The sequence below is a fragment of the Haematobia irritans genome, chromosome 2 (assembly GCF_050003625.1).
Source record: "Haematobia irritans isolate KBUSLIRL chromosome 2, ASM5000362v1, whole genome shotgun sequence".
NCBI classification, from domain to species: Eukaryota; Metazoa; Arthropoda; class Insecta; order Diptera; family Muscidae; genus Haematobia; species Haematobia irritans.
Window position 1 is genome coordinate 26,112,926 of NC_134398.1, and position 18,565 is coordinate 26,131,490.

Below are 18,565 nucleotides of genomic sequence, written 5' to 3' on the forward strand. Positions count from 1 at the left end.
CAATTAAAGACGTATGTTTTAACCAATGGTCAACATGTCAACGAGAGTGTAGATGTATATAACATATTTGCATTTTCACATTAAATATAAAATACAACATGTTTGGACATTTTTGAATGTGAAATTAAAGATTAGATGATGTTGTATTGTATACCATTGAAATGTTTAGATTTTTTGCCATTTGCACAGAAAAAAAGTTCATGAACATTTTTCCAATTAAACGCTTGATTGAGTTTTAAAAAAATATTCAATTAAAAATTTAATTGATTCAACAAATTTTTTAATAGAAACAAAAATCAATCATAAAAGTTAATATTATCAATTAATTTTTTAATTGGATCAATTAATTTCGTGATTGAATCAGATTTTTTTTTGTGTGTGGCGTTATTTGTAGAAATTATGCAGCTTAAGAGAATTTATTTTTTGTGGCATATACCAAAGAATAGAGGTATACTAAATTTGTCATCCTTTTTGTAAATCATCAAAATCTCTATATACGAGTATATACACTTTATATATTCATGGTCATTGTGAAAACCTAAGACGACTTTATTATTATCTTTCTGTTGAAATCAAGCTAATCGAGATATTTCCTTGAAATTTCCCAAAACGCCTTTTACTGCTATATGACATAGAGAATTTGCAATCGGACTCATTAGACCATATGAATTGAGTTCATACGTCTCTCAAATGAGTAAATTTTATTAAAATTGTAGCTGTCTTAAACTTCGTACAGCGTTAACAATTTAAAAATTTTTCAATCCAATTTTTGAATATAAAATTTTCTAAAACAACAGAAAATAATTCGTTATTTTTAATAAATTTTCTTCAACTTGACAAAAAGTATTAACTTATTTGAAACATGTTGCAATTCGAAAACTATTTTACTTAGTATATAACAGGGATAATAAATAATTTTGACGAAAAAGTACGAAAAATGTATTAAAAATGTACTTTTCGAAGCCTAAAATAACATAATATCAAATTTAAAGACTATTGTAAAAGTTTGCGAATATTTAAATCTAAACCGATTTGGACAATTTTTTTAGATTAAAAAAAAATATATTTTGCAAAAATTTATTTCTATAGAAAATTTTGTCAAAATTTTATTTCTATAAAAAATTTTGTCAAAATTTTATTTCTATAGAAAATTTTGTTAAAATTTTATTTCTATAGAAAATTTTGTCAAAATTTTATTTCTACAGAAAATTTTGTCCAAATTTCATTTCTATAGAAAATTTTGTCAAAATTTGATTTCTATGGAAAATTTTGTCAAAATTTTATTTGGAAATCAAATTTTGAAAATTTTGTCAAAATTTTATTTCTTTAGAAAATTTTGTTAAAATATTTCTGCGAAAATTTTGTCGAAATTTTATTTCTAGAGAAAATTTTCTACAGAAATAAAATTTAGACAAAATTTTCTATAGAAGTAAAATTTTGACAAAATTTTCTATAGAAATAAAATGTTCACAAAATTTTCCATAGAAATAAAATTTTAACAAAGTTTTCTCTATAAATAAAATTTTGAAAAAATTTTCTCTAGAAATAAAATTTTGAAAAAAATTCCTCTAGAAATAAAATTTCGACAGAATTTTCGCAGAAACATTTTGACAAAATTTTCTAAAGAAATAAAATTTTGACAAAATTTTCACAATTTTATTTCTAAATAAATTTTGACAAAATTTTCCATAGAAATAAAATTTTGACAAAATTTTCTATAGAAATAAAATTTTCTATAGAAATAAAATTTTGACAAAATTTTCTATAGAAATAAAATTTTCTCTATAAATAAAAATTTTCTATAGAAATAAAATTTTGACAAAATTTTCTATAGAAATAAAATTTTGACAAAATTTTCTATGGAAATAAAATTTTGACAAAATTTTCTATAGAAATAAAATGTTGACAAAATTTTCCATAGAAATAAAATTTTGACAAAATTTTCTCTATAAAAAATTTTTGACAATATTTTCTCTATAAATAAAATTTTGACAAAATTTTCTATAGAAATAAAATTTTGGCAAAATTTTCTCTATAAATAAAATTTTGACAAAATTTTCTATAGAAATAAAATTTTGACAAAATTTTCTATAGAAATATAATTTTGGCAAAAGTTTCTATAGAAATAAAATTTTAACAAAGTTTTCTCTATAAATAAAATTTTGAAAAAATTTTCTCTAGAAAAGAAACGTTTTGACAAAATTTTCTAAAGAAATAAAATTTCGACAAAATTTTCGCAGAAACGTTTTGACAAAATTTTCTAAAGAAATAAAATTTTGACAAAATTTTCACAATCTTATTTCTAAATAAATTTTGACAAAAATTTTCCATAAAAATAAAATTTTGACAAAATTTTCTATAGAAACAAAATTTTGACAAAATTTTCTATAGAAATAAAATTTTGACAAAATTTTCTATAGAAATAAAATTTTGACAAAATTTTCTATAGAAATAAAATTTTGACAAAATTTTCTATGGAAATAAAATTTTGACAAAATTTTCTATGGAAATAAAATTTTGACAAAATTTTCTATAGAAATAAAATGTTGCATAAATTTTCCATAGAAATAAAGTTTTGACAATATTTTCTCTATAAATAAAATTTTGACAAAATTTTCTATAGAAATAAAATTTTGACAAAATTTTCTCTCTAAATAAAATTTGACAAAATTTTCTATAGAAATAAAATTTTGACAAAATTTTCTATAGAAATAAAATTTTAACAAAATTTTGTATAGAAATAAAATTTTCCATAGAAATAAAATTTTGACAAAATTTTCTCTATAAGTAAAATTTTGACAAAATTTTCTCTAGAAATAAAATTTTGAAAAAATTTTCACTAGAAATAAAATTTTGAAAAAATTTTCTCTAGAAAATAAATTTCGACAAAATTTTCGCAGAAACATTTTGACAAAAATTTCTAAAGAAATAAAATTTTGACAAAATTTTCCATAGAAATAAAATTTTGACAAAATTTTCTATAGAAATAAAATTTTGACAAAATTTTCTATAGAAATAAAATTTTGACAAAAGTTTCTATAGAAATAAAATTTTCACAAAATTTTCCATAGAAATAAAACTTTGACAAAATTTTCTCTATAAGTAAAATTTTGACAAAATTTTCTCTAGAAATAAAATTTTGAAAAAAATTTTCTCTAGAAAATAAATTTCGACAAAATTTTCGCAGAAACATTTTAACAAAAATTTCTAAAGAAATAAAATTTTAAAAATTTTGACAAAAATTTCTACAGAAATAAAATTTTGCCAAAATTTTATTTCTAAATAAAATTTTGACAAAATTTTCCATAGAAATAAAATTTTGACAAAATTTTCCATAGAAATAAAATTATGACAAAATTTTCTATAGAAATAAAATTTTGACAAAATTTTCTATAGAAATAAAATTTTGACAAAATTTTTATGGAAATAAAATTTTGACAAAAATTTTTATTTATAGAAAATATTTTTTCAAAATTTTATTTCTAGATATAATTTTTCAGATTTTCTTTTCTAGAGAAAATGTCAAAATTTTATTTGACAAAATTTTATTTCTATAGTAAATTTTGTAAACGTTTTATTTCTATAGTAAATTTTGTCAAAATTTTATTTGTATAGAAAATTTTGTCAAAATTTTATTTGTATAGAAAATTTTGTGAAAATTTTATTTCTATAGAAAATTTTGTGAAAAAAAATTTTTTTCTATAGAAAATTTTTTCAAAATTTTATTTCCGCTGCAAATTTTGTTTCTAATAAATTTTCTTGAATTTGTCGAAAGTTATTTACATAGTTTTATGAAATCGAAGTGACACCTGCGTTTTTAATACATTTTAGTTAAAATTTTTTTAAATTAATATATTTTTTCTAAAATTGAATAAAATTTTCTTTCCTGGTAGGTTCACTGTTTATACACTAAACCACATAGTGTTCAGGGTATAATAACTTTGATCTGCCAAAATATGTGCCTACCAGAAATGTTGATTTTAGACCCCATAAAATATATACTGATCGCCTCAGAATTACCTCCTGAGTCGATCTAGCGCTTGGTGTCCGCCTATCCGTCCGTCTGTCCATGTATTTGTTCTTCGCAGGATTCCGGTCGCAATTATTAACCGACTTTGATGAAATTTGGTACAGGGTGTTTTGTGGGTACAAGGACGAACGCTATTAAATTTGGAAGAAATCGGATCAAATTTAGATATAGCTCCCAAATATATGTATCGCCCGATTTCGACAAATGGGGTTACGATGCGCTTTTTTACTAACCGATTATAGTCAAATTTGGCACAAAGTAATCTTTTTCATCACCCCTCAAGTATGCAAAGTTTCATCGAAATCGGTTCAGATTTAGATATAGCTCCCATATATATATATATATATATATATATATATATATATATATATATATATATATATATATATATATATATATATATATATATATATATATATATATATATATATATATATATATATATATATATATATATATATATATATATATATATATATATATATATGTATCGCCCGATTTTCCCAAATTTGGCCACAAAACCCTTATTTATTACCCGATCGTACTCAAATTTGGCGAAAGGTAACCAACTGTGGTATCAACCAAACCTGCTAAATATCATCCAAATCGGTTCAGATTTTGATATAGCTCCCATATATATGTATCGCCGATTTTCACAAATCTGGCCATAAAACCATTATTCATCACCCGATCTTACTCAAATTTAGCACAAGATAGCCTTCTTTTGCCTGCGAAATATTATCAAAATAGGTTCAGATTTACATATAGCTTCCACATATATGTATTACACGATTTTGAAAAATTTGCCCCTAATAACCATATTTTTGACCATAGAGGCCTCATTTATTATAAGATCTTACTCAAATTTAGCACAAGGTAACCTTCTGTGGTATAAATCAAACTTGCCATATATTATCCAAATTTGTTCAGATTTAGATATAGCTTCTATATATATATATGCATCACTCGATTTTCCCAAAGTTTGCCATAATACTCTTATTTATTAACCAACGTTACTTAAATTTCAAATTTTTATGTATTAGACGATCTATTTAGCCATACATGTAGCTTGTACATAAATATATTGGCCGATTTGCACAAATTTGGATTTATAACCAAAACTAATTGAGCGATTTCCGATTTTCAGACATTTCTTTTCAGATTGTGATAAAACTCCCATAACCATGTACCCCTTAATGTTCTTGAATATGGAAATACTGTTTATCTCCCAAACCTATACCATTGATACCCGAGAAACAATATTTACTAATTCAGTAGGTGTGGTTTAGGGTATCATATAGTCGGCCCCGCCCGACTTTCTACTTTACTCACTTGTTTTTCAATACATCCTTTTAGGCCAATTAATTGATATAACACGAAAAAGACATTATATAGTAACATATATTTCCAAGGTTTTATGTTTCTTTTATCGAATTTTAATTTTATTTTTGGAATACCGTTTAAATCACTGCAATAGCAAGACTTTTTACTATGAAAGTTAAATTTATCAATTATTCACAGCTAGCCTATTTTATTAGTTCCTCTAATTTTTGCCATGGATATTCAGTGCCAAAGTCAAGTTCATTACTACGAATTTTAGGCTGGCTTTGTTTATTGGTGTGAAAAATATTGTCACACAAAAAAATATATCACCCAAACATATATTGTATGAAACAATAAAACTATATTTTTATTAACTTCATTTTACGCTAACTAACACTGTTATTGTCTATTGTATAGTTTTTATTGTGATTAATATATGGCATCCAAGAAATGAAATGATTTCATGTTCATTTACCAACAGGGAACAACAACGTGAGTAAACATTACGGTAATTGAGTAAACAAAAGACTTAGGACACAAACATACTTATCTATGAACCACGTTAAAGTAAATGCTATTGAAAGTAATCATAATCATTTATGAATGCAATTTAATTATGAAGGTTGTCTTGAACATATATAGGTGTGTATGTGTGTGTTGTTGTTTCTTTATGACAATTTCTGCCAAACAGCCAAAAGAATGACATTGGATGATATGGTACACTTAGCTCTTTTTTTCTTGTTGTCACTGTCATTAGCAAAAACTAGATAGAGATATAATAAAAGCTAAATTAATCGTATGGAAGTTTTTAAAATAGAATGTACCTGAGGGTACGAAAAACCAAATTGATGAGTCATCATTACATACATAGAATTTAAATAAGTTTACATTTAATGCAATATTAATTGGCACTCCATTATCTGTCAGATAACTTTTGAAGTATAAAAATTAATAATTTATTCAGTTAATATGACATTGCAATCAACTTTGTGTTGATTGCAAGAAAATGAAGTACGATTATTTTGTTCACGAAAACTGGATTTAATTTGATTTGAATAAAAAAAAAAACATAAAAATTGGAAATTTAGAAACTTCTAAGAAACAGCTACATCCAAATAAAGTTGGAGTAGTGGCGGTTGCAATTATCCATGGTGTTATAGCTGAGGTAACCATAACCTCTAAGTGCGACATTCTGAAAGACAGAATGGAACCCCAAAACAGATATCAGATGCAAATATTTGCCACTCCGATAGACTCAAGATGGATAAGATTACGGGGCTGGGCACATTTTTGTTGGCGGCGGCTTAACCGATACAACTTAGTCTATTCGACGTCGGATAGATATCCAATAAAAATAATACGAATTATTTGAATGATTGAAATCGTAAAATTGAAGTTGCCATTCCATCATATCGTTTAAGAAAAATTTTTAATCAAATGATCGTAGAATGATAGCATTAACGTGTTTTAATGTGAGGTTAGATTAATTCTAATGTGAGGTTAATTTTTCAAATTTCTCTTTGTAAATATTGAAATTTTTAATAAATTGGCAACAATATTCTAGTCTAAAGTCTAAAAAATATTGTCGTGAGGCCAAAGATTTCATGTCCTTAAAATACGAAAAAATTTGTTTATGGTAGAAAATGCATTTATCTGATATAAAGTTTTTTTCCTGGTCCAAAAGTCGATAAACTTTGCAATGAAGTCATTTTGTCCTTAAAGTTAAGTGATTTGACTTAAAAATGGGTATTTTAACATGAAAGAAATTTACATTTGACTAAGGTCAACTTGACTTTAATAATTCTAAAAAATTCTTGAAAATTAAGTTTGTTGACTTTTTCTATCTTCACTACAAAGCAAAAAATGCGTTTAAAAATAGAAGATATTTTCAACACTTAATTTTTAAGATTTTTTTACTTAAAACAAAGCATAGTTTCTACTTGTAGTCGAGCCTGAATTTATGTTGTCGTTAACACGTTTTTCAAGGACTTTGGTAGCACATGAAGAAAAAAGCTGAAAATCGAATAAACTAAACCTTCTCTCTTAGAATCAAGTACGCAAAACTTACATTTAAAAGAGAATTGTATCTTAGATTTGTATTTATTTCAATTACTCGCTTCTTTGGCTCGGAATCCATACCAAAATCGTTGGTGTAAAGAGAATTTTTTTGGAACCGGGCATGCTTTTCTTCTATGTGCCCAGACACCAGTTCCTATTCTGAATACCGATTTGAAGAAAATTTTATTTCTATAGAAAATTTTGTCAAAATTTTATTGCTATAGAAAATTTTGTAAAAATTTTATTTCTATAGAAAATTTTGTCAAAATGTTATTTCTATGGAAAATTTTGTCAAAATTTGATTTTTATAGAAAATTTTGTCAAATTTTTATTTCTATTGAAAATTTTGTAAAAATTTTATTTCTATAGAAAATTTTCTCCAAATTTTATTTCTATAGAACATTTTGTCAAAAATTTTATTTCTGTAGAATATTTTGTCAAAAATTTTATTTCTGTAGAAAATTTTGTAAAAATTTTATTTCTAGAGAAAATTTTGTCAAAATTGTATTTCTATTGAAAACTTTGTCAAAATATTATTTCTATGGAAAATTTTGTCAAAATTTTATTTCTATAGAAAATTTTGTCAAATTTTTATTTCTATAGAAAATTTTGTCAAATTTTTATTTCTATTAAAAATTTTGTCAAAATTTTATTTCTATAAAAAATTTTCTCCAAATTTTATTTTCATAGCAAATTTTATCAAAAATTTTATTTCTATAGAAAATTTTGTCAAAATTTTATTTCTATAGAAAATTGTGTCAAAATTTATTTCTATAGAAAATTTTGTCAAAACTTTATTTCTATAGAAAATTTTTTTCAAAATCTTATTTCTATAGAAAATTTTTTTAAATTCTTTGTGATGGGCTATTTTTAGTTAATTTTTGAAGATGCAAATAAAACAAATTTATTTCATTTTTTTTTTTAAATTTTATTTCGATAGAAAATTTTGTCAAAAGTTTATTTCTATAATTTTTTTTCAAAATTTTATTTCTATAGAATATTTTGTCAAAATTTTATTTCTATCGAAAATTTTTTTAAAATTTTATTTCTATTGAAAATTTTATCAAAATATTATTTCTATGGAAAATTTTGTCAAAATTTTTATTTCTATAGAAAATTTTGTCAAATTTTTATTTCTATTGAAAATTTTGTCAAAATTTTATTTCTATAGAAAATTTTGTCAAAAATTTTATTTCTGTAGAAAATTTTGTCAAATTTTGTCAAAAATTTTATTTCTGTAGAAAATTTTGTAAAAATTTTATTTCTAGAGAAAATTTTGTCAAAATTTTATTTCTATTGAAAACTTTGTCAAAATATTATTTCTATGGAAAATTTTGTCAAAATTTTATTTCTATAGAAAATTTTGTCAAATTTTTATTTCTATAGAAAATTTTGTCAAATTTTTATTTCTATTAAAAATTTTGTCCAAATTTTATTTCTATAAAAAATTTTCTCCAAATTTTATTTTCATAGAAAATTTTGTCAAAAATTGTATTTCTATAGAAAATTTTGTCAAAATTTTATATCTATAGAAAATATTCTCAACATTTTATTTCTATTGAAAATTTTGTCAAAATTTTATTTCTATAGAAAATTTTGTCAAATTTTTATTTCTTTTAAAAATTTTGTCAAATTTTTATTTCTTTTAAAAATTTTGTCAAAATTTTATTTCTATAGAAAATTTTCACCAAATTTTATTTTCATAGAAAATTTTGTCAAAATTTTATTTTATCTCTGTAGAAAATTTTGTCAAAATTTTATTTCTATAGAAAATTTTTTCAAAATTTTTTCCTAAAGAAAATTTTGTAAAAATTTTATTTCTATAGATAATTTTGTCAAAATTTTATTTCTATAGAACATTTTGTCAAAATTTGATTTCTATAGAAAATTTTGTCAAAATTTTATTTTTATAGAAAATTTTGTCAAAATTTTATTTTTATAGAAAATTTTTTCAAAATTTTGATTTCTATAGAAAATTTTGCCAAAATGTTGTTTCTATAAGAAATTTTGTCAAGATTTTATTTCTTTAGAATTTTTTTTTCAAAATTTTATTTCTATAGAAAATTTTGTCAAAATTTTATTTCTATAGAAAATTTTGTGAAAATTTTATTTTTATAGAAAATTTTGTCAAATTTTTATTTTTATAGAAAATTTTTTCAAAATTTTGATTTCTATAGAAAATTTTGCCAAAATGTTGTTTCTATAAGAAATTTTGTCAAGATTTTATTTCTTTAGAATTTTTTTTTCAAAATTTTATTTCTATAGACAATTTTGTCAAAATTTTATTTCTATAGAAAATTTTGTCAAAGATTTAGTTTTATAGGAAATTTTGTCAAAATTTTATTTCTATAGACAATTTGGTCAAATATTTATTTCTATTGGCGACTTTGTCAACATTTTATTTCATTAGAAAATGAAATGTTATTTCAATAGGAAATTCTGTCAAAATTTTATTTTTATGGACATTTTTTTTCAAAATTTTATTTCTATAAAAATTTGTAAAGCACCTCTTAGGAATATATTGCACAATGTACCAAGATATCAAGAACTCTACCAATCTACCAAACAAAAAAAAATCTTCCAAAATTGGTAGAATTTTAACTATTGTGGCAATCGGTTTTTTTGTAGTCAGAAATCCCCGATTAAAAAACCCGCACTTTTTTCTAAAACCGGCGAATAACCGACATGGCGGATTCAACTTGTTATTCCTAATAACCATAAAGACAGTGATTTCGAAAGAAATATCCAATTTTATTGTCACAAAGATGCAGTGCAAAAAAAATGCAACAATTTTTGAAAAGATGGGTCTAATGCTTTTAATTCATACGTAGGTTAAAGTGGAAGCCCGATTAAGATTCAGGCTCACTTAGACTATTCAGTCCATTGTAATAAATATTCATACGTACATATCATTCATTTGGAATTGTTTTTATTGAAGTTCCTTAATTAAACCGTATGATTATGTATTTGGTATAAAATTTGCAGCTTTTTTGAAGGCCTTAAAAACATTAGTTTTGGGGGCCTTGAAAACACTAGATCAACCGCTCCACCGAAAATAAGATTTTCTAGATAAGCGACAGTTGGTGTAGAAAGATAGACCAAATGTATAGTCCACCGGTTTGTTTTATCAGACTAAGAGGTACTATTTGGCAGGTTTTGAAAATTGGGAAAAAATTTGGCATAAGTGAATTTTATGGGGAAGTGTTTACATTGGGAATGCAATTGATTTAAAACAATAAATAATAGTCATTTAGCGAAAATATGATTTTATTTTATATCTAATCCAAAGACTCTAACTTTTTAGCTTAAGAAAAATTTGCCTTACTTCAAAAACATACGAATTTAAAAATTATTATTTTTTAACGGATCAAAGCCATATACCAATATCATAATTTTTTTAAGAAAAGTTAACATCTTTCGGTGACTTCATCTATCCTTATAAGCATTTAATCTTTGGGATTGTAGACATTAAAATAGTCATTTTTATAAGCGAACGAAAAAAACCTTATTTCCATGATGGGCCTAAGTTTCAGTTCACTTGGTTGTAATGTTTCTTTCTTGTTGTTGTTTCCTTTACAAGCATTTTAGATGGATTAAGTTTGTAAAGACATTGTTAAAAAGAATTACAAGATGTTTTAAAACTGAATAACCAAAGTAGATACAAGATAAAGCTTTTACGAAAACATTAATGTTTTTATTCCTTGTAAAAAAAACAAAAACATAAAACAAAAACAAAAGACTTAAGCGTTAAACATACATTAGGACGAACTTACCTTTCTCAGACAATAAACATGGAAAATCTGGAATAAAACAGAAATATATGCATTAGTTGTATAAATTTAAATTTATGCAGAAATTCAAAGGAGAGTAGGGGAGCAAAATTTCTGTTACCTGTCCTTTCCATTTAAGGACTTTGAGGAGAAACTACATTCTGAGACCTTCTGCACAGAAAAAAATTTTATGAAATGAAACTTATGAAATTTTTTTATGAAAATTGTTCCAATTAAAGTCTTTATTGAAATTTATGAATTTTTTTATGAAAATTTTTCCAATTAAAATCTTTATTGAGTTTAAAAAAAATATTGAATTAAAAACTTAATTGATTCAACAAATTTTTTAATTGAAACAAAAATCAATCACAAAAATTAATTGTACCAATAAATTTTTTAATTGGATCAATTAATTTTTTAATTGATACTATAATTTCTGTGATTGAAGATATTTCAATTAAAAATTAATTGGAGCAATTAATTTCGTAATTGAAGACAAAAAATATTTTTTTTTTTTGTGTAGAATGTTGAGTGTTTTAGAATCATTTTCTAAGAATAAGGAAAAATTAAAAAAAGCGCTAAGCAAGTAATAAATCTAAAAATAGAGAGATAAAATATCTATATCTAAACGACGTCCTCATAATAATCCACTCACAAATACTTGTTGCTTTCCTCTTTTTCCTTCATGTATAATCTAAGAATGCAAAATTGTTTTTTTTTTTCTGCCGATTAATACAGCCTACTAGAATTTTTATTATTTTAGAAGCACGGATAAGGACAATTTTTTTCAAAAATCCTCTCATTATTCTCTGTGAATACCGAAATGTTGTGCGAATAAATAAATCTAAATAGAGAGAGAGAGTATAAACGATCGATCAATATCACGACGACTTCCTCATATTATTTAACTAACAATTACTTCCTGCTCCCCTCCCCCACTTTTGTCTATACATAGAATCTAAGAATACAGCCTTGTTAGAGTATCTCACATAGTAATAGGTATCTTTAAATCTACACGAATCCATAAAATCTTCCTGCTTTCCCCTTTTTTTGGGTAGGAAATAATAAAAAAAAAAACTTTTTATGGTTCCTTTGTTATACCAAGAAGAAAATATTCTTCTATTGTATGAGATGACTGGCTAATAGATGGCAAACCATCACACACCATCTTTGGCTAAGGAAACATCACCTCTACCCATAAGTAGATAGTTGACCATGGCATAGGAGTACCAAGCCATGAGATAGGAATACCACAAAACGTTTATAACTGGCCACAACAAAGACATTGCACATCTTGTTAGCCTAAGATTGTGATATTGTTAAAGATTTTGCTTCGTTTTTTTTTACTGCTGTAGCTCCTGCAGTTGAATTGTTTGGATGGTGTTTGGGCCAGTTGGTGAAGCCTTTATAAGAAAAGAAAAAAACAGGCTTAAACTGAAAAACACTTAAAGTACTTCCTTACCTTGAAAAAAAAATTGATGGTCATTGTTAAGTGTATTTTTTCTCTACGTTCCAGCAATTTAATAGTCTAAACCAAAGCTCTGTTTGGTCTGTGCTAACAGAAAAAAAGAATTTCCTTTTTTTCCTAGCATCGGAAAATAAAAATAAACAATGTTGCTTTTATCCTCGAGGGTGCATGTTTAAGTAGTTATTTATGGCCACAAAAGTGTCAGGTCTTATCAACATGAAACATCTATGTTTTCCTCTACCAAAGGAAAAAAGACAAGCGAAATAAGAAAGAACACAGCTATGTTCGGTCGGACCAAAGTCTTAATACCCTGCACCATGAATTTAAATCATTAAAGAACTTTTTCATTGTTTTCAGATTGGATAAAAACGCTAAAATTTATGACTTATTATTAGCCTCGCAAATTAGTAACAGATGGCATAGTTCGGAATATACGCTTCAAAGAATACTGAAAATATATTCTCGTCAAAGCCTTAATCCATAGTTTTAATTTTCAGTATGTATCATTTTCCCGAATATAGTTTTTTTCTTTTCTCACAATATGTCAAAAAAAAATCCACAAATCTTTAAATCTACCCAGTAAAAAATTTGGAAGTTCTTCCAAAAGCACAACTTTAAAAGAACTTCCAAAAGATGTACTCCCAAAATGTTCTTTATTTCAACTACACAGGAAGTTCGTATAATTCAATTATTTACAACTCTCTTTTTTTTATTTTTAATGAGTAAATTTAAATTTTTTGTTTCAAAAAGGTTTAGCAAAATGGTACAAATTATTGAAATTTTGTCGAAAAAAAATTCTAAATCCATTTAAGAAATATTGTGAATTTTTCAAAAATGTTTAATTCAAACGTTTCGGACAAACGTTAGAATGCATTAAAAATCAAAAAAAATATATATACAAATTATTTATTTGTCAAAATATGACAACATTTTTTAATTCACAACCAAAACACTGAATTGGAATCACAGAGTAAGCAGTGATGCAAATTCAGGGAAACGGCTGTTGAGATGGTGGACATCCGTCCTATGACAAGCCCGTGTTAAATTCATCGCTTCTGCGCCACTTTTTCACTACTTTCGGTTCCAAAAAAAAAAAAACATTTTCACCAATTTTTTTGCGACGCTTTTTTACTAGGTACACAAATCCATAAAATCTTCCTGGTTTCCTGGTTTTTCTTGAGTATTTTCTTATTTAAAATAAATAAAAAAATCTTTTTTATGTTTTTGATCAGATTTTTTTTAGGTTAGTTACAAAAAATTTTCTTCGAATGATCACCCCAATTATGGAATTTTAAATATTTTAGCTACATATACACAAAGGGAAAACTTACTCACAACAGATCATATGATATAAACGAAAATTAAAATTTATTTCTAAAGAAAATTTTGTCAAAATTTTATTCCTAAAATTTTTTTTTTAAATTTTATTTGTATGGGAAGTGTTGTCAAAATTTTATTTTTATAAAAAATTTGTCAAAATTTTATTTTTATAAAAAATTTGTCAAAATTTTATTTCTATAGAAAAATTTGTCAAAATTTTGTCAATTTTGCCACAATTTTATTACTATAGAGCATTTTGTCACAATTTTACCATATTTCTATAGAAAATTTTGTAACAAAATTATTTCCTTAAAAAAAATTGTTAAAATTTTATGTCTATAGAAAATTTGTCAAAATTTCATTTCTATAGAAATTTTGCCAAAATTTTATTTCTATAGAAAATTTTGTCAACATTTTATTCCTATAGAAAATTTTATCAAAAATGTTATTTCTTTAGAAAATTTTATTTCTATAGAAAATTTTATCAAAAATGTTATTTCTTTAGAATTTTTTGTCAAAATTTTATTTCTACAAAAAATTTTGTTAAAATTATATTTATGTAGATAATTTTCTCAAAATTTTATTTCTATAGATAATTTTGTCAAAATTTGATTTCTATAAAAAAATTTGTCAAAATTTTATTTCTATAGATTTTTTTTTTAATTTTATTTCTATAGAAAATTAAAAAAAAATTATAGAAATAAAATTTTTAAAAAATTGGTAAAATTGTGACATTTTATTTCCGTAAAAATTTCGCCAAAATGTTGTTTCTATAAAAAATTTTGTCAAAATTATATTTATGTAGATAATTTTCTCAAAATTTTATTTCTATAGAAATTTTGTCAACGTTTTATTCATATAGAAAATTTTATCAAAAATTTATTTCTTTAGAAAATTTTATTTCTATAGAAATTTTTGTAAAAATTTTATTTCTATAAAAAATTTTGTCAAATTTTTTTTTTTTGTTTCGTTATTGTTGGTTTTGTTCTTTAAGCATTGTTGTTGTGTTGCAACTTAAAACCATACATTGACTAAACTACAAGTGTAGCTTAACCAACAGAGGAAAAGTAGCTTAACTATAAAAAATTTTGTCTAAATTATATTTATGTAGATAATTTTCTCAAAATTTTATTTCTATAGATAATTTTGTCAAAATTTGATTTCTATAGAAAAATTTGTCAAAATAGATTTTTTTTAATATTCTATAGAAATAAAACTTAAAAAAAAATTTATAGAAATAAAATTTTGACAAATTTTTCTATAGAAATCTAATTTTGACAAAATTATCTATAGAAATAAAATTTTGAGAAAGTTATCTACATAAATATAATTTTGACAAAATTTTTTATAGAAATAACATTTTGGCGAAATTTTTACGGAAATAAAATGTCACAATTTTACCAATTTTGTAAAAATTTTATTTCTATCAATTTTTTTTTTAATTTTCTATAGAAATAAAATTAAAAAAGAAATCTATAGAAATAAAATGTTGACAAATTTTTTTATAGAAATCAAATTTTGACAAAACTATCTATAGAAATAAAATTTTGAGAAAATTATGTACATAAATATAATTTTGACAAAATTTTTTATAGAAATAACATTTTGGCGAAATTTTTACGGAAATAAAATGTCACAATTTTACCAATTTTGTAAAAATTTTATTTCTATAAAAAATTTTGTCAAATTTTATTTCTATATAAAATTGTGTAAAAATGTTTTTTCGATGGAAAATTTTGAAAATTTTATGTCTATAGAAAATTTTGTCACAATTTTATTTCTATAGAAAATTTTGTCAAAATTTAATTTCTATAGAAAATTTTGTCAGAATTTTATTTCTATAGAAAATTTTGTAAAAATTTAATTCTATACAAAATTTTGTCAAAATTATATTTCTATAGATCATTTTCTCAAAATTTTATTTCTATAGATAATTTTGTCAAAATTTGATTTTTATAGAAAAAAATTTCAAAATTTTATTTTTATAGAATTTTTTTGTTATATTTTATTTTTATAAAAAATTTTGCAAATTTTTATTTCCTAATTTTAATTCTATAGAAAATTTTGTCAAAAATGTATTTCCATAGAAAATTTTGTCAAAATTTTATTTCTATACTCAAAAAAAGTTTGCTTGGATCCAAAGATTTTGGCCTTCCTTTAAGTATGTTGGTATTGATTCCGAGCCAAAAATACGGGTTCTTTAAATTAAGGACATTTTTTGCGACCTATCTGGCTTTAAATCTAGGACCTATAAAATTAAAATTAGGATACAGATCTCATTTATCGAATTTTCATTCTATATTCTGGTATATTAATAAAGCTATTCACAAACAAATGCCAGTTTACAAATCCAGATTGTAACGGATCCTTCGAAATAAAAACTATTTTCTTAATTCCAAAAACACTTTTAACCAAAGTTACTAAATCCTCAAAATAAGCCTTAGTCTATATTTGAAGCGATTTTATCTTAAATCTAAAGATTTAATATTTCCGTTAATTTAAGTACAATTTCTTTAAATCAAAAATGTGTTACCATTTGGGCACATCTTTTTGAATATATGCAGAGATTTTTTTAATACTGTAGAAATTTGGAGCTTACAATATATGTATAACTTCAACTGTTCATTAGTGATATAAAAAGTTTTGAACTGAATTAAAATTGCGTAAAAATAATTCCCTGTACCTTGTCTTCGATTTATCTTTTTGTTACATTTTTAAAATTCTTCCATAAGAAAAGAAAACTATTCTTCCAGTGCCCTCTATTGAAAATTTAAGACATATTTTACAATCTACAATCTTCGTTTCACTAAGTTACAAATGATATAGCAAATTTACTATAACCATCTTTCTTATGATAGAGGCTATAAAACTATATATGCCACTATATGTAGAGAATAAAACGAAGTTCTACTATATTCCTAAGTATCAATAGGGCCCAAATAGGGTATAACAAAGAAACCAATTGGGAATTAATATAAAATTCCATACAAGTTTTCTCCAAACAACCATTGTTAGTTCAAAATGATAAACTAGAATTGGAAATGACCATAAGCGTAAAGTTTAAAACAGTTCGAAGATTATGCTGTACAAGAAGAATCTGGAAAAATAAATGATGCTAAATATTTCTTTAAATCGAAAAACTTAGGCAACAAACTTATAGATCAAAAAAAGACTTAAGCAATAAACAGATTTAGTATATCTTTCTCTTTACTAAAGGTGGGAGGGAATTGGGATTTTCTATATACTTCAATAAATAAATTATTTAAGAATATAAAACTGCCTATTTAAGTGTATAAAAATATTTAAAGCCCATAAAAGGCACTCGGGGCCCACAAGTATTTTTGGACAAAGTCGAAAGGTTCTTGGACATATAACCGGAAGTATGCGCATTTGGATTTTACTAAGACGCGCTTTAAAATGTGATATGACAACCATTATAACGATACAAATTTCCCGGAACTTTACATTGATATAACTGGAGCTTTAAATTAAATTTTATTGAAGTGATTGGTCACAAGGTTCATACCCTGTGTTTAAGTTCAAATGTCGTTTTATTAGCTTTTGTTAAATCATATAATCATTTTCAAGGGTAATCCCGCCGTTAGGATATGTCTATAACTTTTCTGCCTTTCGGTACGAAAATAAGGACATTTTCTAACGTCAAATGTTATCAACTCCCGCCTTTCGGCATCCAAGCTTTTTGCCATTCTTACTTTGAAACTCTCGCTTTTGGCTTTACTTCCTACGAAGTTACATATTGTTTGACGAGCAAAATAGTTTACTAAATAAAGCCCAATATTTTGGTTCACATTCTAAACCAGTGCCTTTTTATTTCGTCTACTTTTAGGTGCCACGAATTCACCCTGTACGAAGTTGATTGCAAACGAAAGCTGTTGGTGCGATGAGTACCACATTTCCTCACTCCGAATAATAAGAGCTGCTTTGGGACAATCACTTTTTCATATTAAAGCAGTACGAAGTTTATTCATCATTGAAGCAAAAGAGCTGTACTCTCCTGAATTTTTGGAATTCGTTGAAGAAATTTGACCCACTTGGTAAAGAAAACAAGTCATTTTCCAACAAGGATCATACATCCCGCGACAAACACATTTGAGTGTGAATGCCCAAAAAAACATAAAGGGTGATACGGTCAAAATTTGGTCAATATAAACTTGACGTATTTCTTTCAATTTTGCATTTAAAAAACCTGAACACCCCTCATTTTGAAGGTGTGTGTGTAGAATGTTGGTCCTATTTTGATTTTGGAATTCACTCTTCAGTTGTCAAAATGCCGTCCAAGCAAGAAGAGCAGCGTATCAAAATTTTGCTCGCGCATCGCGAAAATCCGAGCTACTCGCACGCAAAGCTGGCAAAATCGCTAAAAGTTGCCAAATCAACCGTTACAAATGTAATTAAAGTGTTTGGGGAACGTTTGTCGACAGCCAGGAAGTCTGGATCGGGGGGAAATTGAAAACCGGAAGCCGCTGAGACGACAAAGAGAGTTGCCGGTACTTTCAAGCGAAACCCTAACCTCTCTCTCCGAGATGCCGCAAATAAGCTGGGTGTATCGTCTACAACCGTGCATCGAGGCAAAAA

General features: G+C 24.5%; 1 protein-coding gene across 5 annotated transcripts in view; it reads right to left on the reverse strand.

Moving 5' to 3' along the window:
• Window positions 1–18,565, reverse strand: part of LOC142223746 (uncharacterized) — a 202,244-nt gene that overhangs the window by 125,324 nt on the left and 58,355 nt on the right. For all 5 annotated transcript variants that reach the window (XM_075293583.1, XM_075293586.1, XM_075293587.1 and 2 more), the window contains exon 2: window positions 11,185–11,211. The gene's annotated coding sequence lies outside the window, so the exon portion shown is untranslated. The remainder of the gene's footprint in view (window positions 1–11,184; window positions 11,212–18,565) is intronic.